This window comes from Pangasianodon hypophthalmus, chromosome 5 (assembly GCF_027358585.1).
Source record: "Pangasianodon hypophthalmus isolate fPanHyp1 chromosome 5, fPanHyp1.pri, whole genome shotgun sequence".
Taxonomy (NCBI): domain Eukaryota; kingdom Metazoa; phylum Chordata; class Actinopteri; order Siluriformes; family Pangasiidae; genus Pangasianodon; species Pangasianodon hypophthalmus.
The window spans coordinates 27419861-27446916 of record NC_069714.1 but is presented as its reverse complement, the minus strand read 5'-3'; the positions used below and the strand labels follow the sequence as shown (position 1 = coordinate 27446916).

The 27056-nt window shown below is 36.0% G+C and overlaps 1 protein-coding gene across 4 annotated transcripts in view; it reads left to right on the top strand.

Moving 5' to 3' along the window:
- gulp1a (GULP PTB domain containing engulfment adaptor 1a) overlaps positions 1-27056 on the top strand; it is a 214454-nt gene that overhangs the window by 133108 nt on the left and 54290 nt on the right. For all 4 annotated transcript variants that reach the window (XM_053234342.1, XM_026947567.3, XM_034304892.2 and 1 more), the window contains one exon: positions 11801-11886. The gene's annotated coding sequence lies outside the window, so the exon portion shown is untranslated. The remainder of the gene's footprint in view (positions 1-11800; positions 11887-27056) is intronic.

The window sequence follows — 27056 nt, the reverse complement described above, 5'->3', positions numbered from 1 at the left end:
TGCAAGTTGCAGCCAGACCCAAAGTGGATAAGAACCACTGGAGGTAAGGAACGTGGGTGGTTTAAAATGAATGGGTATATGGTAATAGTCAGACATATATTTTTATCTGTATTTTAAAAAAAAGTCAGTAAAAGTGAAGTAACCATCTGATTATATGCTGTGACGAACCATGACAAATTAACAACCCTAATTCAAACATTGTTACATCTTATAGGTCTGGGTTAAAATGTAAAAAGCATAATATCAAACTCTGTAGTCAAACCATATACAAAACTCACATGCTGCTAATGGAAGTTGTGTACTTTCTCTCTTTCCTTTAACTTGACAGAAAAAAATGTACAGTGAACAAAATGAGAATAGTTTCACGGGTGAGCTACATGCCCAGAACAAGGAAGAAAATAAAGCCCACACTGTGAATTACCAGCCCCTGTTATTGAGGTCATTTTGAAATGTCTGCTGTGGTAAAGTGTACATGCCTGAAGTAGTGGTTCAGATTCAGAAGAAAATTTTAAAAGGAAGGCATTAGAAGTGTGATACATGTTTGTTTTTTTCCCCACTTTTACTCCAATTTTTTTTTTTTTTTTTTTACAATTAATTTAGTAATTGCTAATTTGCTTCCACAAGAAAGGTTTCTCTAGCTACTGATCCAAAAGGGTAAAGGCTAAAGAGGTTTCCTCTTTCCAAACTACTGAAATAAATGCAAGGTCACGGGGCAGTTAAGTACAGAGGCCTGTGATTGGCTCGTAATCCCTCTGACCAACAGGAGAGACTATAATGCCATCCATCCAACACAGAGAGTGTGTCTCCTGTCTTTAAGATTATAACACACCTACTGTATACCATTACTACACAAAGTACAGTATCTCTACTAACCAAAAGCCTATTTAGTCAGATTGCTGGATTGCATGTTGATATAAAAATTAACTTCTTATATTTGACCACCAGCTTCTTGTGCTGCCTCTTATTTCTGCTTGCTTTCCTCAAAAGGTAGTTGCCACATTAAAGATAGATATAGATAGTTAGAGACACATCAGCATACAAGGACTCTGCAAAACGTATTCTTACAAGGAAACAGTTTTACAGACAGTGAGTAAAAAGTGTTGTAGTGGCAAAAGGTCAACACTCAAATCAGTCTAATAATGTGTTGGTCCACAGCAGCAATAAAACAGTGGAATAAAATAACTAATAAATAAGTAAATTAATAGATTTGAAAGTGTTGTACTTGACTTATCTTCTTACAATCCTCCCACATCACGTGGAGCTTTTGAATCTGTTGTACACTTTTCTGGCCACAGGCTTCAGAGTCTTGAAGGCTGCAATCTGATTTCACACTTCCTGACTCTCCACACGTCTGTTTAAACACATTTAAGTGCACTGGTTTTCAGCAGGAAGAGTTTTGAACACTGTGACACTGTAACTGCTTCTGAGCAAGATATTGTTCTGGACTCAAAGAAAAGTTCATGGAATCCCATCTTTAATTATTATTAAAAAGTTTTGTTTGAAGCAATTAGTGGTGAGTAAATGACAATCTCCCATCTTTGCCGATGAGATAATGGAAACATTGTTTGGTTGATAGTTTTCTATGTCAATAAAATGGCCTCCTTCTGTGAAAGTATGTGAGTTTTGGCTGCAATTATTGACAGAATATACCAGACTCTCTAGCAAAAGCTAGAACTCTGGCCTACTAAACTAGATGGCAGGACCTTGTGTATTGGACATGATAATAGGACATTGTGGTTGGATCCGTCTGGAGCTAGGGACTAGCCGTGTGATGATATTCTTCGTCCCTGTCTCACTGAACTAGCTTGAGGATATATTTTTGATAGAGACTCCAAAGCACTTCTTTAAGTACGGGGGTCTGATAATGCTGTAAATGTGATGAAATTCTTTAAACATTGAGATTTTGTACCAACTTCAGTAGTCGTGGACCACGAGCATAATAACATTATGTTTTGAGAGAAGTTTTGGTTGTTCACTTGTATAACATGGTTGATATGCGTCTCAGACCTTATTAATTGGTTTTAGCTGTCGGCTCTGTTTTAAATGTATCTTGATTGTTTCTCGCTTCTTGAGAATGAGGATTATATTCTTAAACATGACCACATGTAAACAAGGTCTGCGGTCATCAAGGTAGCATTATTACTGTTAATAGCTAGCTACAGTACATAGTGTTGTGATATTAACAATCTTTGGGCAGATGACTTCATTGTATCATTTAATGAAAATGTTGCGAGCTGGCTATTATGAGGCCAAGATAATTTATTACTAAATGTCTGAATTAAGGACAATGTAGAATTTAATCCATTCACTGACTGTGACTTTATCTTGGACTTCTATAACATCACCCTGTAAAGGCGTTCTGTTCTGCATGTGCTGATAAAATCAGAAGTACTTTGCATTGATGTTCACATTAACGATTCCACTTCTCTACACTCCTGGCGGACTACACCCCGCCTCTGCACACACTGATGATCTACTTCTTAGCGGGTGATATACGAAGAGCACAACACAAGGGTGGGTATACCCCTTAAACAGCAGGGTCAGTGAGCCTTTTTCTTTAATCCACACTGATTTATTGCGTGCATTTCCACTTCAGAACTCAGAGACGATTAGAAATTGGATTTCTACTATCACAGCCACCTTTATAACCCTGAAATGCTATCTGTATTTGTAGGAGTAGTGTTGGTATTTGAACTTCTCACTTCTCAGAATTGAGGTGCTGCTTACAGTGATTTCTGACAAAGTGGTGGATGTATTGATTTTTACTTTCTGTTCATTCCCTGTTCTGTTCATTCTGCCCAGGTTTTGTGTCAGAATTATAACTGGAATTTGTGTCACTTTGAGGATTTACTAGAAATACTAGAAAATCTTCAACTATGTAAATATTAAAAACTACTATGAAAACAGCTCTTATCAGAGTGACTTTTGGGTGGAGAAACGGTAAGCAGCTTTCCATCGTTTGAATGGGAAATGTAAATCAATGAGTCGAGTGAGAATGAAGAAAAAAATCACGTTTGCCTTTTTTTATAAAGGGTGCAAATAATTCTGGTTTGACTGTTAATGAGGAGCATGCAAAACATGAAATTTCCTGGAACTACTGAGTCTCTACATAGTGTCATTAACATCATAACATCACCTGTATGTGGTTAAATTGCTCTAATCAGAACTTTATTATCAATGAATGTATTAATATTGGCTCTCTAATGAATGATACACATTTTCTGGCACGTATCAGATGAACAGATAGTGTTGTTGGTATCTGGACATCTAAAAGCTTCTCACGTCAAAAGACTCCAGATTTCCTATATGATATCAAGTGTATGACCCGTTCCTGGAAATTCGATTTTCATTTTACTTTTAGCCCACACCTGTCTGAGTTGATCACTATTTGCACAGGGATTTTTAAAACCAGAGCTGCTATTTACAAAGCATCCTGGGATAAAAGTACTTATCTCAGATTTTCCTCAACTATTTAGAGCCTCCTTAGTATCTAAACCTGTCAGTTGATGCTTAAAGCGGACCATCTGTGGGCTCTAATTAGGATTATTTTTCGGTGAGTACCATCTGGATTTTGTTTCTGCTTTTCCTATAGGTTATCACTGGACTTGAGCTCAGTATCGATTCTGAGAGAAAATGAAAGAAAACGACAGCATCAGCATTTTTCTAAGACAAATTTAGACCTTTTAGGCATATGGGTAATTTATCAGCTAAGAAATTCTATAAGGATTTTTTCACCCCTAAATCACTAGCTCAGGACCTGTAATATGTATATATATAATGTTCAATATGGCTAAATAATATGATTGGGGAAATCAGTTATGTCAGGTCTGTTGTGTTGTGAGCTTCATAAATAAACAAATATTTCCTAGAGAATGGGTTAAATTTACTTTAAGCTTGAAAATATTTAATATCCCAGACAGGTGGTGCTAGTTTTTTTTCTCTTGATTAATATCACAGGTGCCTTGTTTTGAGGACCATAATTCTCTTTCATGAATAATAAATTGACTTGGAAATTTCATGAAAAAGTGTCACCAGAGAAAATAAAGCCCAGAAACATTCCACTTTTACTCTCATCAAGAAATACAGCTTCCATGATTAGGCAAATTGTAAAACACCCCAAACTCTATGTGCCCCGCTCCATTCGCTTGGTGAATCAGCATAGGAAACGTGTAATTTACGCTTTTTTATGCATTTGCATATTAGAGCCTGATTGGTTGTCATTTTTTATGACGCAATAACATTTTCTTGTCACGTTTAATTCTGGCCCAGTTTTTCAAATTAATTATTCTAACATTTAATGTGTAATTTTAAACAATTAAAATAATGTGAAATGATAAATTGTGTCAGGGAGATAATGAAAACGTGAAACTGCTAAAATGGTTTAGGATCATCTTTATGCCTTCACTCTCATTTGGCACTGGTCGCATGAATTCGATTTTTAGCATCTGAATCAGATTTTCAGTGATTTTTATAACAGTAGTCAGCCCACTAACATGCTGGCCAGTGTTGCCAATTTAGTGACTTTTCACTACATTTGACGACTTTTTTTTACCCCTTTGTATCACAAAAAGTTCCTAACGATAAGTCTGGTGACTATTTGAGCTGATGCTGACAACTGTCCTGCACTCGATACAGCTCTCCAGCTCACATCACAGCTTCGTCCCATTGTTTGACCAATCACTGACTACTATTATTACCAACAACCAATCCCTGATTACCATTTTTCCCAGTGACCAATCACTGATCACCATTGTTATCAACCACTAATCACTGATCACCATTTTTCTAGCCACGGATCACCATTGTTTCCAATGACCAGTCATTGGTCACCATTTTTTCCCAATAACCAATCACCAATCACCATCGCTCCCAACGACTAATCCCTGATCACGATTGGTCCCAACAGTCAATCACTGATCACCATTGCTCCTAATGACCAAGCACCATTGTTCCCAACCACCAATCACTAATGGACATTGTTCCCAACGACCCGTCACTGATCACCAATGTTCCAGACAGTCAATTGCTGATCACGATTGTTCTCAATGACCAATTGCCAACCACCATTTTTCCCCATCACAGATCACCATTTGTCCCAATGACCAGTTACTGATCATCGTTGTTTCCAGTGACCAATCACTGATTGTTCCTAATGACCAATCACCAGTAATGACTCTTTTTATCAGTCATTTTCCCATTTTTCTTCCTCACACTTTTCCTTCCAGTTTATTCTAGCAATATAGCACCTGAAGCCTGCTAGTGATTCTTTTTCACGTGCCACACAGAAGGAGTTTCCTAAAACACCCTGGAGAAGTGCTGACTCTTCTTAAATTTCATCACGCTTGATTAGCTGGTGCATTACTTAGAAACATAAGAGGGTCTGTGTCTTCCTTCACTCCCTCTAACATTCTTACAGACTCACAAGTATATAGCACACTTAGTGCAAGTGCATTTACAGCTCAAACAGGAGAAGAGCTCTAGTCACAGCTGTCGTAAATATGGTAGACATGTCATCCAACATTTTATTTTTCAAGACTTAATTCAAGATAAAAAATATCACACGAATGCTATTTGGCCCTGGATGAAAATAGTGATATCAAATATATACTGCTAGTGGTGATTATTATCTAAGCTAGCTAGTTAACATTAGTGCAGTGCTGTCTTTAGCCAGCTAGTCTAGATAATATTGTTAAATGACTGTACTGTGTAAATCAGTGTTTTATGCTAAGATGTAAGCTGAAATAAAAAAGTAAAAATGAAGGCTAGTTAGTGCTAGTTTGTGATTAGCTCATTAGTTTGCACCCACTGCTGTTTTTTGTGCTTAAAGGCCATAATGTTAACACTATATTTAAAATGTTTAAAATATAAAATTAGTTGCCTAGTTATTAGTTTAGTGTAGTTTATGTAATAACATAATTAATAACATAATAACTATGTACAAACTATGTTTTTAGGCATGTGAATGTGAAAAGTGTGAAAAGAGTATGTGAAACACTTTTAGGATTATTTTCAGAATTATGCTTAAATATTAATTTTCCTTTCATGTAGTATGGAAACATTAAAACCTCAAATCACATGAAAATCAAAATGAATTTATTCTACGTGCAGCTCTCCAAAGAGACACACTTCAGGCTAAATGTCTGATTATGTGGACTTTTTTTAATCAATAATGCACACATGGCTGCATCTTTTTCATTCTACATCACTCTCGGTCTGTTGTAGTGACTCTAGCTTTATTAATTTCAGCCAGGAATTACTGTATAGCCTAACTCAGCTCATGTGACACCTGAAATCAATTTTTGGCTAATCGGAGTGAGCACTAATGGAGCCTCCAACTCAGTATCCATCCTCGCTTTTCAGTGCACACTAAAGGAATGAAGGAAGCTCTCCAATTTCTTAGCTCGAGAGGAACGGGGGTTAATGGAATTGGTCCTTAAGGTAAAAGCCTGCCTGTATGTTTCAAGGTGTGGAAGACTGATTTGTTTGGTGAACTTTCGCCTTTAATCCATCTCTGTCCACTTCGATTTATTTGGACTATAAGCTTAGATGTGGTTGGCTGTAGTTTGGCAGTTTAATAGATTGATCAACATAAAATATACTGGAGCATGTGATTAATCAAGAGGATTTTAATTATCCAGCAGCAACATTTTGCAAGTTTCAAACAGTAAAATAAATTCCACCACAGACCTGCTTAGTAGAGAATTATTTCATGAACATATTAAATATGTACCATATTTAATGTCTATTTATTAGCTATGTAGAGCTTTCTATTCCTGAACTTTCCACCAGCAGAGCGCTTTATTTCCAAGTTGGCATTATTGAGGCTGGGATTAAACTCATTCAATTCAAGTGACTAGTCGAACAGGCAAATAATCAGAACTCGATAATAAATGTAGTAAATTCATAATGGTGGATTGTGATTTCTACCACTGTAACTAAACCATGAACCACTGCACTAGAGTATCTGGGATGTTTTGTCAGTAAACAAGGCCAAGAACCAGCTATTTTTACAGAAATAGGCAAATTGACTGACATAACAGACGACCAGTTACAGAGCTTTTCCTACAGCCTGGCAGCAAACATGACATTATCTTGTTTACTTACCACTGATGATATCTTGCTTCGAAAAGCTCATTGTGCCACAGCGTTCAAGAGTTTGTTTTCCCGCAGAAAACCATTTGCACAGAAATTTGGAGAGCCAGCCATATTGCAGCCTTCTGAAGATACTGAAGCTTGTGGCCAGAAAAGTGTACATAAGATTACATGTATTCTAAATATAAAACAAAAACAATAACCATAAAGAACGTGTACCTAATTTTGCCCTTTTCTCAAAATGTAGTCCCTCAGCAAGAATTTTGGACCAGAACTACAAGACGAATGTTGCTAACGAGTAAGGGAAGGTTAAAGCTACTAGTTTAGCATTGTCTAACCAGCATGCCTTAATCTTTATACATTCTCCTCACAGGACAACTTAAAAAAATGAGATGCTTGTGAGTGAACAACTGTTTATAGTTGTTAGAACCTGTGACGATAGGAACGTTGTTTCACAGACGAGCAACAGCATTAAGCCTAACTATAAATGAATTATAAGTATTGCATCTTTAATAAATATAAAATGTTAACACTGGCAAACTACTGTACTATAAGAGGAAGAAAACACTTCAGTTTGGAAAATAATCAACTCTGCGGTGGGAACAGTAATTCTGCTTCATCACACCAGCCCATCGTTGATTATTTTCCTGTAACAGCATGTCCCCAAGTGTTTTATTCCTTATGTACTTCCCCCTCTATTTAACTTTGTATTGCACCACATGCACATGTTGCATTATTCTTTTAGTATGCACGATTTATATGTTAAATGTATGCAGGATACAGGCAGCAGCCATGTTGCGTACCTCTGTAACATAACTCACCTCTGTTATTTTCATATGCATTACTTCTCTGCAATATATAGACTCTGTTAAAGTAGTAGTGTATAAACTGGAGGTGGGAGGTGGTGCGTCCGTGTGAAAATGTTGGTGCTGCCTAAATTTGGTCCAAGCGTAATAAGCTTTTTGGTTGTGGAGGTCCAAATGGTTTGGATCAAGTGTGTGTGAGATGAGTTTAATGGATGGAAAAAAGCTGCATACGCTTTGGGTGGCTCAGCCCCAGGGTCTCCTCCAAGATTCTCAGTGTGCATGTGTGTGTGTGTGTGTGTGTGTGTGTGTGTGTGTGTGTGTGTGTGAGAGAGAGAGAGAGAGAGAGGCAGGCTGAAGCTCTTATCTGCCCACGGCAGCGCTCTGGCACTGAGGCTCTGACAGACGTTTGGAAACTGAGAGAGGCTGGAGGGCTTCACTCACAACCCTGTGCTCTGGGACTGCGTACGTCAGGAAGCAGAGAAACAGCCATCAAAGCTTTTCACACAGGATGCAATAAACAAATGTGTGAAATGTTACTTCCCTCAGGTTGCATGTCTGTCTCGGCGTATTCTCTTCTGCTGTACTTTTACCTAGTATATTCCTCCTGTACATTGCATGGTCCTGTGCTTTAGGATGATTTGTACTTGTGTGCATGAACTGCATCATGTCAGTTAGAATAATACATGTTCACACAATTAAATACATCAGCAAATTGGAAATTGTGTCTGATTTTAGCTGGTAAGATCTAGAATTTCAAAGCCAGTACACTAACAAATTAGTGTATTATGTGTTATTAGTGTGAACTGCAAAACTAGACTAGTGTTTCAGTTTGGTTGGAGTTCATAGGCTCGAAGCCCTGACAGCTGTTGAGGTCTGATAATGTAATTTGATGTAAATTTAAATCATAGCATGATATAATGGAATAATAATTAAAAATTGTTGCATATTGATTAAGATGGAAATGCTTTCATTTCTACATTTTGTTTACAGAAAAAAAAAGAATTAAACATTCCATTATGCTAAATATTTCACCAAGGTTTTGAAATTCTCGTATTTTTACACCTATCATTGTATATAAAGAATATCCGTGAGAATGAGTAGATCAGAAATATTAAATGTTATCCTTCATTCAGGACAATAAGCAGATTTTTCTTTAATGATCATTTGTACTGTATATATGCACCCATTTAATCATGTTTATTTGCCAGAAAAGTACAAGATGGTTTAATATAATTTTCATGCCAAAACTGATACATAAATCATACTGAAAACTGGACTTAGTGAATTTAGGTCCTAAGGAAACAGATGCATCAGTTATTGTTTTAATGACATCCCCATTAGGGCAGGACAAAAAGTATTCTTGACTGTATAAGATCAGTTTTCTTGGCACGTCTTGGCATTTCTTGGGTCTTTTCCCTTAGCTTAGCCAGGCTAATCAACAATATCTTGTTCATTTTCTCTTGTCTTGTCCAGTCTTTTAGATCCTAGTGGCTTAGGCAAGGCTTAGGCTTTTATGGGAAAGTTATAATACAACATGCAAATGTAAATAGTTTGTAGTTTTTCCTGCCAGTTTTTCTCCACAAAACATCTAAACTTGTTCCTCTCTCCACTCTGTTTTTAGACAATATGTGGGGAGGTAGCATTGCACTTTTTTGGGAACGAGTTGGATTTATGGGTGGCTTTGCATTCCTTTTCCTGGAATATGCTGAATGTCAGTCCTTTAATCAGTCATGTTCCTTCAGGCGCTTGTTTGTCTTTTCTTTCTTCTTAACATTTCAGGGACATTTTGTACATTTTGTAGTGCATTGTTTTGGTTACACTGAATTGGTAGCTGTTTTAACCTTTGTTTTTAATTATTGAGAGACTGCAAATTGATTTGTGTCGTGTGAAAACCCAGACGTCATGCCTCAAAGTCCAATCTACCTCTGTGTTGTTTTTGTCAAACGAGTGCCAGTTTCAGTATGGATTATTAAACAGGTTTCAGTTAAGGTGTAATAAGCTTCTAGCATACAAGTCAAAAAGTTGTGTAGCTGAAATCTGTGTGGTGAGACAAAAAAAACTCTGACTGTGGAAAGCCTGAGGGACATGTATTGGGCTCTGGCTCAGAACAAGTCAGTGACTCGAGTCGTGCTGCCCTCAGCTCTATGTCCTTCATCACATTTAGAACCTGTCAGGCTGAGATGAGGTCTCGAATCCACCGGTAACCATTAGTGAGGTCCGTGGGGAAAACAAATCCTTAGCCTTAGAGACCTGGTGACTTTCAGTCCTCATTTTCAGTGTTCTTCTAGAGGTCTGCGATTATATAACTGAGAATTTGAAATGAAAAACCTTAAAGTTGAAGTTTGCACAAAGTTATTTATGAAGATTCAATTACCATTTTTTTTTTTTTTTTTACCTCCAACTCAACTGTGGTTTGTGATTTGGTTGACTGTTTTAGAACTGAAATAGAGAGACAGTATGTTCCTGAAAAAAAAAGGTTTGTGGCTGCTGACCAGGTTGTTACTTTGTGGTGTGTAGTTTCTTATTTAATAACAAGTTTGCAATGTAAATGAACTTTGTTTTATTATTACACCGTCATGTGGAGGTGCTACAATATGATGTACGCTGGACTGCTCCAGCATCCACAGCTTCAGTGATACAAACTGCACTACGAGCGGAGATTTTGGATAAGACCCAAGTGTAGTATTAAGTTGTACCTGGTTCCACCTCATGGTCAGTCCACACATATGAATTCTTGTGTTTTGTCATGTTTTGTTCTAGAAATCATGGCCAGCTTTGACCTGTATAAAGTGGTTACTCAAGATGAATGAATGAATTTTGGCCATGTTGGTGTTTTGCGACATTTTTTCTTCTCTACTCTCTGTGCACACACTCTTAATGTTATTCTTGAGGTATTTGACATAACAGTTTATAATATACTGTTGCTGCCTAATTGGCCGGCTTGCTGATGCGAGCATTTCAAATAGTTTTTGAAATGTTTTTGGTTTTTCAAAATATATATTTTTTGAAAATTGAAGGATAAAAACACAACACTGACCCTCCCACGTTCCAGGTTAACCGCTCATGACCATCCTGGCAAGATTTACATAGTTTTTGTAAATGGTCAATTTTGTTTATTGTCCAATAATATATATTTTTTATATTTCGGTAATATTACTTGTGTGATATCTTCCCTTTGAAATTTTGTCAAAAATTTTTTCAGTCTAAAAGAAAAACATAAATTGGATTTACGAAATTGAATGTTGATAAATGGTTATTTAAAAAAAAAACATAAACAACAAAAATGAAAGTTAAACAGTTAATCACAATTTAATACATAATAGCTGTACATTGTTTTTTGCTCATTAACTAATCTTTTATCCACACAATATTGCATGTGTTATGTCTATATGTACCTTTTGCAATTCAAAATAGAAGATGAATTTACAGAATTTACATGTTTAGTCCTGTCTGTTGTAAAAAACATTAAACAACAGAATATATATTTCATGTATTTGTTCCTTTGGACGTTACAAGAGGATTTTTCAGTCTCTTGTTTTCCTTCAGCTTCTTGTATGTGCTCTTTTTGATGTTAGCTCTGGATTTCACATCTATCCCCACTGCTGTTTGCGGATTTCTCCTTTTATCTATAATTGCTATGTCGGGATTGGTTCAGTGTTACTTGGGTTATGAGTGATCTCCAGTGAACTATGGATAAGCACTATAATTCCTTATCAATAGTTTCCTTATTATAATGCTAAATTTTTGTTGCTTATCATGATTCAAGTCTAGTAGAGATCAGTCAGTTGTGCTAACTGGTCCCCAGTCTCTCTTGTTTATTGGATGCCATGCTGTCACTTTTATGTGGCATATTGCTTTTATTTAAGATGTTTACATGAATATTTCTATTTTGGCCTCTGCAGGAAACTCACCGCTCCTGTAATGATAAAGACACTATTGAGTGAGAGAACATCTGAGGATTTGAGACGATTTCAGAGCCCAAGGATTGGTAAGACATACAGTATCTTTTTTTTTTTTTTTTTTTAAAGAAAGGCTTTGCCCAAGTAGTTTTTATTCACGCATAGCTTTTTTCAAGATATAAATGAGAAGGCTATTTTTAAGGAATTCCAGCACATGATGTAATGTGTGCTGTTACTATAACAAACTCAAAGTTTATCTTCTTAAAACTGCACATTTTACATTACAACTGTTTTATTCCTCTCATATGACAGCAATTTGCCAACACTAACAATTCATTTTTTAGTGAAGAATCAGGCGTCATAATTTTTTTTATCTGTTTGTAGTTATGTTTAATGTTGTCAAACGTCCTTGAAGCAAGTTAGTTCCTTTTATCACTTACGTTATAGCAGGTATAAACATGTCATTCCTTCACTAACCTGCTTTTTTTCTCTCTCTTGAAGATAATAACCCACAAACTCCTCTGTCCTGAAGACTTTCCCATGTTGGAAAACTGTTACAAATACTTAGTGCCTAGACATATTTTTAAATTTATTTACGTTTAGTGTCTGCCATATAAGTCCCTGTTACTATAGAAACGAGAAAGCATTAGAACAAGTGTGTTAATATAAACCTGTGATTTGCAGCTGCGCTACTGTGAGAGCATCTGGTATAGAAAATTAATCAACAGCTTCTGACCAATCAGATTTCAGAATTCAACACTGTGCTATAAAAATAAATAAGTAGAATTAGATTCCACATTCATGAATTACAGCCTTTGTACTGTGTTAGTGTTAGTTTGTCCAAATACCTTTGAGCCCCTGAAAATGAAAGTACTTTGCTTAAAATGGCTGTAATTCCTAAATGGTAAATGCCATATTTTTGGCATTTATATAAATCCGAGACCACATTGAAAACACATTGAAGATTTTATTGTTGAAATATTTAAAACAAAGAAAGTAAATGTTCAATATCTTGAATATTTAATATTCAAGATTCTGCACTATTTCTAGTTCCCTATTTAAATGTAAGCAGATGTGTGATATTGACCATTTTGTTAACTGCTTTGTACAAAACGTCAGATTTTCCTCATGTCTAATCTCTTCTATTGAAGTGTGTGATCAGACGACACTCTGATGGATTTGATCTAAAATGATTGTAAGGTTTTTCCACAAACTTGTGGAGTAAATGCCAGCTCGAGTGCACACCGTCATTAGAGCAAATAGGGGGCAAACCAAATACTAAAACTCTGAATTTCATGTCAATATTTCAAAGATTCTACGTTCATAATATAATTTGTAATGAAAATTGTTATATTACATTAGAAAAGAATGCAAACTAGAAGCATTTTCACTAGTGCTCTCAGTCTTTGGACCCCCCGTGTATATTGCTCAATATCGGTTTTCGGTGTGTGTCAAGCTCACAGCTGCGCTACGTCTGTTGACCAATGCAATGAGACGTTTTATTTAGTACAGATCAAAGCATTTTGGTGTGAAGTGGACATGCTATGTGATTTAGTGTTATTCAGTGTTAGATGTTGATATGTCACAGATGGTGGATTGATGGAGATGGAGACTTCCTCCAAATGGTGAATTGTAGCAGCTGTGAGATGATGCTGGTCCTGGCTCGTAAATATCCTGCTTTACAATAACAGTAGGACAATATAACAATCCAGCGGTCATATTTATAAAGAGTGGAATGAGCTTGCATATCATGTACAGACAGGTGACAAATTAAAGGGAAATCCAACATAAAATGGCTTTGTAAGGTGTTTAGGCCACTACAAGCTGCCAGAACAGCTTCAGTTCATCTTGTCACAGGTTTTAAAAGTGTCTGGGTCTGTACTGCAGCAGTGAACACCGTTCTTCATAAATATATTCCCTCAGTTGGACTCTCCCATAGGTGTTTATCTGGGTTGAGATGTGGTAAGAAGTAAGAAGGCCATAGCATATGATTTACATCATTTTCATCCCCATCTAGTGAGTTTCCGAATGAAGCTACAGATACTAAATAGAAAAACGAGTATATACTTAATTCATGAATATTCGAGTATTCAAATTATTCAGGTCAGCCCAAAGAATATGAATTTGTATTTTTTTTTTTCCATTAACTTATATACTGCAGCTCAGATCAGTTTGCTGTTCACATGAACCTGAGGTGTAGAAGCTCAGCTCCAGTGCTCCCCTACACAATGTAACACCTGGAGCTGTCCCAGCAGTGCTCCACTTCACCTGCCTACCACAAGCCTTTTCCCATCAGTCACACACTTGTGCATGATTGCAGACTGAGTGGCTAATTTTTTTTTCCTGAGTGTTCAGCCATGCCTCCTGTGGCGTTGAATCTGCTGAGAATTGCTTGGAGTCTTCTCTTTTTCTTTTACTTTTTAGACTTATTGCTGTGCATCATAAGTTGGAGCATTTGGCTCTCGTTTTTGACCAGACTGTATGACATATGGCATCATATGGAGCTGCTCGATGCTTCCAGTCCATTCATCACTCATCACAGAGGCTGCTTAACTTTTTACTCCATATTGTCCAATGCTAATCTTTTATTCTGGTATGAAGGAAATACTGCTGCTGCTACTATTACCTCTATGAAACTATTACTACTTCTACTACAATTGCTATTACTAAACTGTTACTGCTACTACTTAGAATATTATTATTATTATTATTATTATTATTATTATTATTATTATTATTATTATTATTATTCTGTAAGTACTACTACTACTACTACTACTACTACTAATAATAATAATAATAATAATAATAGTAAAACCGTTACTACCTCTACAAGTCCTACTACTACTTACTTCTGCCCCCAAACAAGTCATTTCTTTACCTGTGTAGAAACTAGAATTCTGACGCTCTGAGGATGGAGTATCAAAATAAAAATTAATTTCTCCATAGCTGAAAAGAGCCCACGCAGTGATCCTCTCCATATCAATCTTGGGGTTTTGTGCCACAGGCTTGTGTTGTCTATTGAGTGTGCAAGTCATCTGTTGTGATTATAAGCATGTGTGCGTGTGTGTGTGTGTGTGGTGTTTATGCCTCCTGCCTCGGCTAATTGAATTATGATTGATTCCTGTGAGAGGCCATAGTGGGTTGAGATAAAGGCATGATTTGCTTCTTCCTGTCATTGCTGAGGTTCGAGTCTTAGCACAGAGCGCATTGCAGACTGCCATGAAAAGCAGAGTTTCTCGTCTAAAAAAACATTATTACAGGTGCAGGACTTATGCTAATCAGGAACATGAAAATGCATCGCATCGTGTCTGGCTTACCAGACTCTCTATATACCTGTAGTGTGCACATAGTCAGTATAGAAATGATTGATCAAGCTTCTTAATCTCAATCACAGATCAGACACAGATTGTGATCTGAAGATATTCAAGCCTGATGCTCTTATCTGTTGTTTGTCAGATGCCATTTATACTGCTGATGTTGATACACAAAAATTTATGTAGAAATTGGGATTATATCCACCTGGATTAACATTACTTATGTTTATTTGTATGACAACTTAGAGCAACCATTGAAATATTAAAAAAGAATTAATGGTGGGTGTTCATTGGGAAGGTCGTAGCCTTAAGGTCCATGGCAACATTGCTTCAGATGTTTAAATGATTATTTGCGATACCAAAGATCAGGCATGATCAGTGACTTTATAAACATTTACTAATGGTAGATTTAAGAAATACTGTACTATATCCTTTTCTACAACTGAATTATAGCCAAAAGCTATAAACATGTTTGACTGATTGACCGATTGTCCTGATGCCACCTATAACAAACATTGTCTCGAATAACTCAAATCAATCAGGAGGCAAAAAAAAGACACATTTTCTTTCTTTTGTAATAGATTGCAAATTCTGAAGATAAAATAAGTTTTATAATATGTTAAATGCTAATTTTTCTCTACTTATATATATTAGTAGGAAGTCTTGTTTGTCTTCATTTTCCTTATTTAAAGAAACCCTAAATATATTTCACTAAAACAATGTGGATTTTTTTTTTCCTTTCTCCATTTATGCTTCTTTCTAATTTTATCTTGGTTTTCTCCCTGCAAATGTCATGTTGGTTAAGGATCCAGTGTAACAAACGTGGTAAAAACAGTCAGTCTGCCTAAAGGCGTCTGATATCTCGCTAGCGAAGTGTGATTTCCTCACATAGTGAATGTCACGCTTTGATCAAGTTGTACGATTCATGTTTCATGCCATTGTGAAGTGGTTATAAGGCTAATCAGTTCGGTTTGTAATCAGATTTGGCTGTCAAAATGTCTAGAATCTCATTCGCTGCAGTCAGAATGAAATCTTTAAATGCAATAGTTTTCACTTTTGGGAGTAACAACTAACTTTACTTCTGCAGTGTAGAAAGTCAGAATTTCAGCATGTGAAGGGTTTTCCCAGGCCACCACACACATCAGTCTGCCTTCAGATATATGGTTTCATCATCTGCACACACTGATATAATTATCTCACCTTCTTATAAACACTATATGGTCATGTCTTGAAGATTTGGATTTGAAGATTGGATTGTCCTGAAGATTGCCAGATTGGATTGTTTCTAGTCCAGGTACCTTTCCAGTTTATAACTTTTACTACAAACCACCTGAAACTCAGGCCAAATTGGATCCAATTTTATCCATCAGAACATGGTTATTTTTTCCCAGAGAAATTCGATTAACTATATCCCAAGTTCTGGCAACATCGTCTGGCAACCCTGTTAGAAATACACACTTGTCTTTAGTAAAACAGTGGAACGTTTAACAGTCCAGCCTTACTTTCCAATAACGAATATGTCAAAGTGTTTTATTTTTCTTATACTACAGTGATTTGTTAACAGTTATACATTTTTATCTATGAAAGGACAATGTATTGAGCTTTTTTTTATCTGCTTTTAGTTACATTTAATGTTGTGGAACATCTGCAAAACCAGTTTATTCTTGTTATCACTTACATTATAACAGTCATTCCTTCACCAGCCTCTCTTTTGTGTCTCACTTGAAGTTAATAAAACAAAAAAATAAAAAAATCACAGCTTGTCAAAGTGCAAAACAATAAAGTGCAAAAAACCTAAGTTACATAAAGACACTGGAGACTCCTTTGAAAAATGTAAAATAAATGTTCTTTGTCATCTTTGTTTTGGCTTAAGCGTATGCACACTTTTGCACTCAACTGTACTGACCTTGTGTTTTCTATGGACAGCTAATAAGGCACTAGTTGGAAGGCAAAATAGGAATTTTAAACTAGCCCTTGAAAAATCATACCCTCTGTTTACATGAATGGATGGATGGATGGATGGATATAGCCCCATGTATCCCCAGGGGGTAATTTGGGTGGCACAGCAGCCAGCATTAATCATAGCGTACACACACAAGAACCCAACATAATTACATACTATATTTACACAAAATTACACAGACACATGATAGCACAAATGACACCAATTTTAAAGCATTACTTAAAATTCCCCAAACAAGTAGAGAGAAAAAAAATATCAGACATACTTTTGGTGTGGTGTGAATATAATAAGGTGAAAAATAATATGCAGAATACAAAAGGAGTGAATAAATAAGGCAGTTTGTTATTGGGTTATTGGTATGTGGATATTGTTTGTCACATGTGCAGGGAACAAATACTAATAAAAAAGCAGATATGACTTTTAAATTTAACGCAAAATCCGTACCAGCTTTCTGCATTTTGGGAATCGAGAAGTCAGGACATGCCTGAGTCCATCACCTGTGTCTGTATTAGTCTTAAGAAAAAAAGAAATATAGCTGAAATATGAAGTTTAAGAGATTGTAACACACCTCCTGAGCTTTACTGGAGTTACATTTTGATAATAGGATGGCTGTGATTTGCTTAGTCTTTGTTTGAAGTTGAGAAAAGTGGTTTATTATTAGCAGGGTGAATTGTACACACTGTTCCAAACCTACGAGCTCAAAGTTGAGCTCATTTTAAAGCCATGAGCACAAACGTTGCCACCAGCAAATGTGGCCTCTCTCCTGGGATCTCTTCCCTTCTGTCGTCTGGCTAAAACTTCCACAGCATCTGTGCTGGTACTGCTCAGCCACTCTTAACATCTCTTAGGGCTTCTGAACGCCTTACTGCACCACAGCACTATTACTCACGTAAGTTCACTGTCCTACAGTGTAGTATCATATATCATAAGAGTAAATATCAGGAAATGAAAGCTGAAATTCTGCTCTATTATTTCATATTCATCTTTTGATCTCGAACCCAAATGTCATCAGTGTTTAGCAAAAACTAAAGAATTGCCTTATTGTTCCAATACTTTGGGGGTGGGAGATGTCTTGGGGTGGATTGTATATAAAAATATCACACAGTACAGTTGAATGTGAATCTGATTGGTCAGATGGTGTGCATTATTTTCAGCACGGCTCGGACAGTAGTTCCGGCTGTAACATGAGCGATAGGTTAATATTAATGCACTCATTCCGATGCCTTACTATGCCTCCAGCTCATGCATTTTTGTTAGGAGAGATTTATTTATTTAACGTTTATGGAAGGAGTCTTGGTTGTAAGTGCTCTCAGTCTCAGCTATGCTTTTCTTTTTCTCTGTTTTCTCAGTAAAATGACAAGCGCTTTGTGCATGCGTGTGTGAGAGAGAGAGAGAGAGAGAGAGAGAGAGAGAGATGCGGGGGTGGCTGGTGAGGGAATGATGGTTTATCGTGGCTATAACACATCGATATCCACAGGCAGTTCCCTGGACTTCATGGCTAGGTTTTTGTCCTGACAATGCAGTGTAAATTGTGGGCCCTTATAGATCCTGGTGTGTGCCTGTCCAATCTATGTCCAATCAATTCAGATTGCAACAGGTGGACTCCGATTGAGTCCTAAACACATCTCTAGGATAATTAAAGCAAACAGGATGCCCCTGACCACAATTTAGAGTGCCACTGCAAAGGGTCTGAATACTTTTGTAAATAAGTGATTTCAGTTTTTGATTTGTAATTAATTTTTAAAAAATCTCTAAAAACATGTTTTCACTTCATCATTATGGGTGATTAAGTGTAGATTTAGAGGAGTAAAAATGGTAATTATATCCATTCAAATTCAAATCCACAACACAGTAAAGTGGGCAACAAATAAAGGGGTCTGAATACTTTGTGAATCCACTGTATAACGTTGAGAGACATTTAAGAAGAGCTCACACAGGCGTATCTCTGCTCTGTCCTTAGTCTCCCTTGTCTCACTTGTCTTCGTGCTACATCAGCTTTTCTTTTTTCAACGTCTTTGTAAGTCTCTACATCGAGTGACATTTCAGGATTTGGAGTCGGCCATTGAATCACACTAACGGCCTGACAGATTTCTGAAACTTTTGGTTTTTTTAGACACAGATCTGATTTCCAGCTGTGCAGTGGTGCGTACAGAATGCTTACTATGCTATGGGTTGGGTATGAATTCAAAAATATACATTGTGTTCTTTATTTTTCTTCCATTTTGTAATGAAAATGAGAAAACAAGGAAACAGCTTTTTTTGCTTGTTTGTTTGTTTTGGAACACAAAACTGGAAATTAATTCGTAATTTCCAATTCATAATCAAAATAATTTTCATTAAAAAGCAAATATTGACTCATTTTTGATTGTTTCTATTTGTTGCACCACATAAAGTCTAGAAATCAAATGTTTATTAAACCAAATATGAAAAAAAAAAAAAAAAAAAATAGCGTGAACAGCATTGACCTGGAAGTACAAGAAGGCTGTTCAACAGGCAGTCCTCTGGTTAAGATGTATGTTTTTATTTTAAAAAATCATAAAAAATGGGATTAACATATGCAGAAATAAGTTGTAGATGATTAAAATATCCTTACATTGCAGCAAATGTAAATTATTGTCAGCCACCATGTCGTCCTCTTTACAATCATGCGGTTACTATTGTTAGAAAGCACATAATGATCAGTATACCCAGTAACTGCTGATACAGCTGCTGATACAAGATCTTTCATTCATTTTATCCCTAAAATCAATCTGAAATGATGAGAAACAAGCAAATGAGAAATTCAAAAGCTTTAAAACAATATGTTGTTTTAAAGCCCAAAACTTTTTGCTTATCCATTTTTTTCATTTTGTAATGAAAAACAAATGAACGCAACATGGACCCAAGACCTCTCTCTTGCATTGCTATGAGCACTGTAGTGTGTTTTCTTGCCATTTAAGTTCTTATATAACATAATTTACACTGCAGTGCTGCTGTTTATAGATGACTGTATGTTTATAGCGCTTTGCAGTGTAATGGAACAAAAGTTCTCGGAGCCTCAGAGAAATTCAGTCACAGTAAAGAATTCATCATCATCGTTGTGTGACGAAGGCAATAGCTCCTTAAATTAACCTAAATTTCCAATGATATTCTGATTGTATAAATTACTAGCTTTATTTGTACTGGCGTTATTTTGTGCTTTATTGGTTGGAGTCTTTTGTTGTTGTAGTTGTTTAGTTGTTTGTTCAATGCATTATAGAGAATGTGTTTCACTGACCTGCTCAAAGATCTTCCAAGGACTTGTAGACGTTCTTGTTGACACTTTTCCTCCATGCTCGTAGATTTTTCCTTCCTCTATGTAGCACTCGTCCATCATTCTGTATTGATTAGATCTACAAATGCTGTTTGTCTCTGGTGCTGGTCCCTGCTTACATCACCTCCCTCAAATACCGTTTCAAACATTTCTTCCATTTCCTAGACTTTTTCTCTTTTTTTGGGGGGAGGAACTTTTTATAGTCTGCATAAATGATCTAAACCTGGGTGGCTGGTAAATTTCTTTTAGAGGCCTGTAAAGTCTTGTTGACTTCATCACCCACGCAGCACCAATAACTTTATCAAGCTACAGTAAATATAACAAAATCAATGACTTGGCATTTGGAGTGCCCTTAAAGCTGTAAATATAGCGAAGCACAATATTGAAGTTATGTGACAGACATATGCTTGGGAGGAATTGAGCTTTATTTTTCTCTTTATAATTCAGGCTTGTTTATTGTATGCTCAATATTTATATATAATATCAAATATTCAGAATGTCACAGATGGAATATTACATCATGTATTATGTATGTTTCTTTCATTATGGTCTGTTCCTATCTGTTGCTTGTGAAGGAGGGGAGAGCGGTTGAAGACCATGGCCAAAATAGAGTTTTTTGGGGTCTGAGGTTTGCTTCGTTATTGTGGCACTGGAGCTGAAAGGTTAATATACTGGAAGCCAACAGTTTTATATTGAGCAAATTGCATATCTAAATTATCTAACACTTGCCCTAAAACGTTGCACCCTAACCCTTGGCTCAGTGACAGCAACTTCATTGCTTTGAACTTCTGCATTGGGACTCAACTTTTGCAACTTTGGATGGTCCGACATGGGTAGTGCTGTTTGTCTTTATTTTTTTCTACACCTATATACTGTAATCATTTATATTCCCACTATCGGGTGTTCATTAGAGATCGAAATCTACATCCGGAATTCTGTAAAGCATTGTGACAGTATCTACTGTTCAAAACAATATACAAATAAAACTGAATTGAAGTTAAATAAAAATAGCAGGGCATGTCTCTATTAAAAAAGTTAAAAATGAAACTGGAACAAGATTATCATCTGACTCACTTTTCCACCTTCAATTCCACCTTCAAACTTTGGGCCACGCCTCTTACCTGAATCTGATTTTGGTGTGGCTGGGCGACATGGACAAAATCTTATATCACTCAATCTTATATTTCACACTATCTTATGTCTTATATCTTCATATCTTGAAAGTATATATATATATGAAGATACTTTTCTCCTTTTATTTGGAAGTGAACTATCACAGATGAGAACAAGACAAACATAACACTGAAAATGGAAACAATATGAGTATCCGATATAAAAAGTAAATATTAAAACACTCTATTCAACTTCAAGTTTCAGGAATCCAAATGACAAAGGTACTTCCCTTTTTAGGTCAAAGTTCCTCATCTTTTAGCTTGGCACACCAACTAACAGCACACCGCTAGCAGCTCCTAGCTCCAACCTCAGTGACCTAAATCGGCTGCCGAAAAGTGGCTTTTGCAGCAATGGCGATATAGATGATATAGGAAAATACCTATCGATAGATGTTCTTCTATCGTCCCTATCATATGTATTACCATATTGCACAGCCCTAAGTGTGGAGTGACACTGAGAATGAAATTGATTCAGCTTCAAGATGGCCGCCACTGCTGTTGCAAGTTCTGTGATGTCCTTTTGTCTATTTTTGTCGATAGCACTGTCATACAGTGTCCGAATCCACATAAACAAGAAAATGAATAGGTTGCCAAAGACATTTGAGGTGAGTGTGTGATGGTTTAGACATGAAGTTTGCACAGAGCTAAAGAAAGACAGACACCAAACATGTCTTGGCTGATCGACTACATCTGAGGTAAGGGGAAAATTGTAAACATTTTCTTTTTGGCAAAATATTTTTAAGGAAGTAATATTTAGGAAAATGGCGTGAGTGAGGTGTGTTCAGCTTTCTGTGCTTTCCATGAAATGTTATCTGTGTGATTCCATGTATCCCTATCTACACAAGTGTGCCACTTATCCCTTGCAACAGGGTTGAAAGTACCAGAGTTTTAACCTAGAATTAGCCAGTTAACTAGCATCCATGCTAATTACCTGAGGACATTAAGGCCATTTGAATGATGGATTTTAGAATGTTTCTTTTTTAATTAATAATTTACTTTCAGTCAATAATTTGTGTAATGGAGTTGTACTTTCAAAGTGACATCATCAGTATAACGTTATCATTGAAAGTAAAGAAAGACTGAAAGAAATTAACAGGGAAGTTCACCTTATTTCACATTTGAGTAGTTCTGAATATTTATTCTGCGATTCTGTCATCTCAGACGGGTTTTATGCCAATACATGCAGTTTTAAGATTTGTTCACTTTTTTCTCCACCAATGTTTTTGCTAAATAAATTATAATCAGACAAATTTACAACTCTAAGTATGCTAATTGAGTTGTCAATATCAATTTCACTAAAAACAAAACAAAACACAGACTTACTTTTCTTTGATGGTCAACGCATTCCCGTCGTGATTCGATCTCTTCTTTTCTTTGTGGTTTGTAGTTTTGGGTCAATGGAGGTGGGACAAACCGCTGTTATTTTAATTCATTTTAACAAATTATTTAAGCAACTTTAGAACTGATCAAATGTGAAATAAGGTGAACTTCCTCTTTAAGTTTCTTCTTCGCATGATCTTCAGGAAATTGGCTTGATGCAACTGTCTGAACATGCAACTTGTGGACTGGTCCAAATATTTCATAGGGGTGACTGTGTTCAAGTGACAGAAACTAACACAAAATGTAAAATTTTTGTATAAATATATATATATATATATATATTTAAATGCTTATATTTCAAGGTGAAGTGTAGTTATAGTGGTCAGGCAGAATGTTGTCTTCTGTACATAGGTTTCTGAAGGTTTTATTTTAAAGTTATTTACTTGAAACATGCACATACTGTAGGCCGATGTGAAGAAATCTTTACCTGTGTTTAAAATGACTTAGACCTTTCCTTTCCATATTTATTAGTAAATGTAATATCGTTGGAGCACAAACGGAACACCAACTGCCTCAACTGGGCTCATATGACTCATTTTGAATAGATTAGGCACAAAGGACTGACCAGCAATAGAGAAAACATTCATCATTGTCTTGTATTGGTTTTAAAGATGCATTACAGGAATACCGCATACCTCACTTAGCAAAAGAACTCGCATGTTTTACAAGCTTTCACTGAATGGTGGCACAGTTTCACAAATGTAGGAACAGTGCACTATTATTAGAGTACCTAAACAAAGTGGAACACATGTATTTCATGATTAATGACTCGTTGCTATCCCAGGCACAACAAACTTTTACTTATGTCCAATAATCTCACCTTATAAGCTGTTTGTCTAGTCAGTATCAGAGCGAAATTGCTTCTTTATCTATTTGGATGTACACTTTCATCTCCTGCAGTTTGGTCGATTTGAGGCTAAATTGTGTTTCCATTGCAATCGATCAGAAGGGGTTGCTGGGAAATGGCCTTAGGCCACTTCTCAAGCTTCTTGGTCTGTCTTTGGTCTGCATCTGAGTGTGACTGTTTGCTGTAGCAGTGAGGAGAAAAACAAAGCAAAATGACGAAAGATAGTATTTGATCACACTCCATATTTGTTTTTGAGATTAATGCACGCATCAGAGTTTCTCTAAGTAAATCTGAAAGAACAGTACAGAACAAGTTACCACACTGTACGAGTCAAGAACTTTCATATGCACAAGCTTTCCTTGTACAATGTAATTATTAGTTTCCACGATCTGGATGGATGCTGCGGGAGAAATAATAACAAGTAAAATAATGACAGTGACTAAAGATGTGCAACACTGGAACAAGATAACAATACGGCATAAAAGTAGGAATGGCAGATTTAATATTCTTTAAGGCTTCTGTGTTTGCTGTTATGCCTGTGATGGATCATTTAAGCGAGCAGGAGAAGAGGCTCTGTTGTATTCATTCAACAACTTCTCAAGATGTACATGTTTTTGAGGAAGGATGTGTCTTGAGTGTACTTTCATGTCTTGAAAGTATAAGTTAATTATAATTACAGTACCATCTGGAATTTCTTATGTTTTATTACGGTTTATACCACAGCATGGTTAAATTCTCCATTCAGAAGGTGTGGATTCATTTTCTATAACCGCATGACTCTTGCAGTAGTTCCATCTTTAACATAAATGATTAATGCATTTGTTCTAAACCTTATCATTTGTATAGTAACAACTAATTCACAGGGACTTAATTGCATGATGCATCACATAATCTAATTTTGAAGAGATTTATAAAATATGTATTGTTATTAAAAAAAAAAAGAAAAACATGTAATTGTTGATTCAGTGAAATGGTCTGTTAGTAGACATTTATGTTACATTTATGTTACATTTATTTTACATTGTCATGGGAAAGTCTTCAGGATCAACTTCAACAGAGAGAAAAAGAGAGACTAACTTGTCAGATGGACGTTCCATAACATTAAATGTAATGATAAATGGTTAAAAAGCGAGGTGTGTTGTTCATTAATAAATTAATAATTGTAATTGTTGGCAAATCGCTGTGACGTAAGCACAATCACACCCTGATGGATACGTTTCATATAACAGTACACCCAGTCTTGTGTTATTCCTTACTTAATCACTATTATAGCCACAGACCAAACAAAATGATACAGAATAGCAATTAAATGAGGAAAAAGCTGAATCTTTGTCGAACTTTTTAACTGATCGCTCTCAGATCCTGACGCGACTCAAAATAAGTGCTTTACTAAAAGGCAGGTGCACTTAGAGGCTAAAAAGACTTAAACACTTAAGTCTTTAGATAAAAGTATTAACTATTAAAACGTAAATATGTGGTGCCTAATTAGAATGATGAAGTTTTTAGCCTTTTATGATTGGACTAGTCATTTCTAACACTTCTCAAATCAGTAATTCTTGGTTAGATTTTCAGTTTAGAATATTTAAAATTACGTCATTTAAACAAAAATGCTAAAATATAGGTCATTCAAAACATTTGACCAGCAGTGTATGGGAAAACATTTATACTAAAATATTTCTTAAAAGTGGAGATGGCATGATACAACTTTTTCTCCTCCGATACGGATACTGAAACCTTGAATACCCGCCGATATCGATCCCTATCCGATACTGTTTTCATTAAAAACTACTAAACTTTTTTATGTCTTTTTATGTGAAGCACTTCACAGTTAATCTTTTTCACATAAAAATCACTTACATTGTAAAGATTCTAAATATAATAAAGCATAAAATATGAATATAATACTTAAAAGAAAAGCCTGTCAAGTCTCTTGGTATGTAAATCCAATTGTAATCTGTGCCATTTGAATCCGATATCTGATCCACTATTTTATGCTGCTGTTGGCCCAATACTGATACTGGGTATCGGATCAGTGCCATCTCTACTTAAAAGTATTTAAAATAAATCTTACTTAAATAGTATGGCTGAAGTGTCTAAAATGGCAGATGCAACCTTATAATCCCAAGGTTTCTATTTTCTTTGGTTCATTATATCTTGTATATTTTCTTAAATATTCTTACAACTGGTAACTTCGGTAAGACATTACTTTGGGAGATTTATGCAGTGCTAACTTGTCATTGATTTTGTAAAATATGACTGCTCTATTTCTCAAGTGAAACAAGAAGAATGATTTATCATCAGTGTCTGGTAATCCATCAGAAGTGGACTTGCTGTTCTCTAAGTGTACAGTGGAATCAGCATTTTTTCCCCTGACTTTTGGTGGCTTTGCCCTCTATGAAATCCTGTTAGTCCTTTTATTAAACCCTCTGAAATGAGCTTTTTTTTTGTTCTAAAATATGCAATCAATCATCTTTCTTTTTTTAACACTAGTTTTCTGTTTGACCTTCTTCATACGTAAAGCTTACGTGTGCGTTTTATTTCCTGGGCCACTGTGGAGTTGCTTTGTATAGCTCACATCAGCAGATAATTTTGTAGACTCAATATTTCAGGTGTCATTTTAACTAAGACTCCTGTACATTTAAATTGGTGTGTATTGACTTGGCAAATATTTAAATCCTAAGCAGTTTGCACCTTCGGCAGAATCCAGTCCAAGCTGCGACACTTTTTTGTGCCAATCTAAATGAATTACTTCTGATTAATTGCTGATTCTAATAACCTGTTTATATATCTAAACTGTAGAGACCCTTTTATCTTTTATATCCTCGTTATATAATCCGATCCATAGTTATGTGTGTGCATGAAGCAAGGTTCGGTGTCAGTGCTATCATAACAATGAGGAGTGTGTGAGTCCAGTCAGTGCTTTCAGCTTTTTTTTTTTTTTTAATCACACTGCTTGTGGCATTAAAGAGTTTTAAATCACTTCCATCTCAGCAAAACGTCATCGGAGTCTGATTGAACAGACAGCGAGAAGAGGAGTTTATGACCGCAATAAAGTTCCTCAGCATTGAATATTTGCCTGAGATTAGGCACAGTGATCCTCTGCCTGTTGAAAATAGCATAAAAATGCACACCTTATCCATCGGGAAAACAGAACATCACTCATCTTCTAATGTTACCAAAGTTAAAAATCATTATTTGGGGGAATAATGCACAAAATATACCAACATTTTTGCCCTTTTTTATCTTGCGGAAATTCCTGCGTCCTTGTTGAGTTTTTGTACAAACATA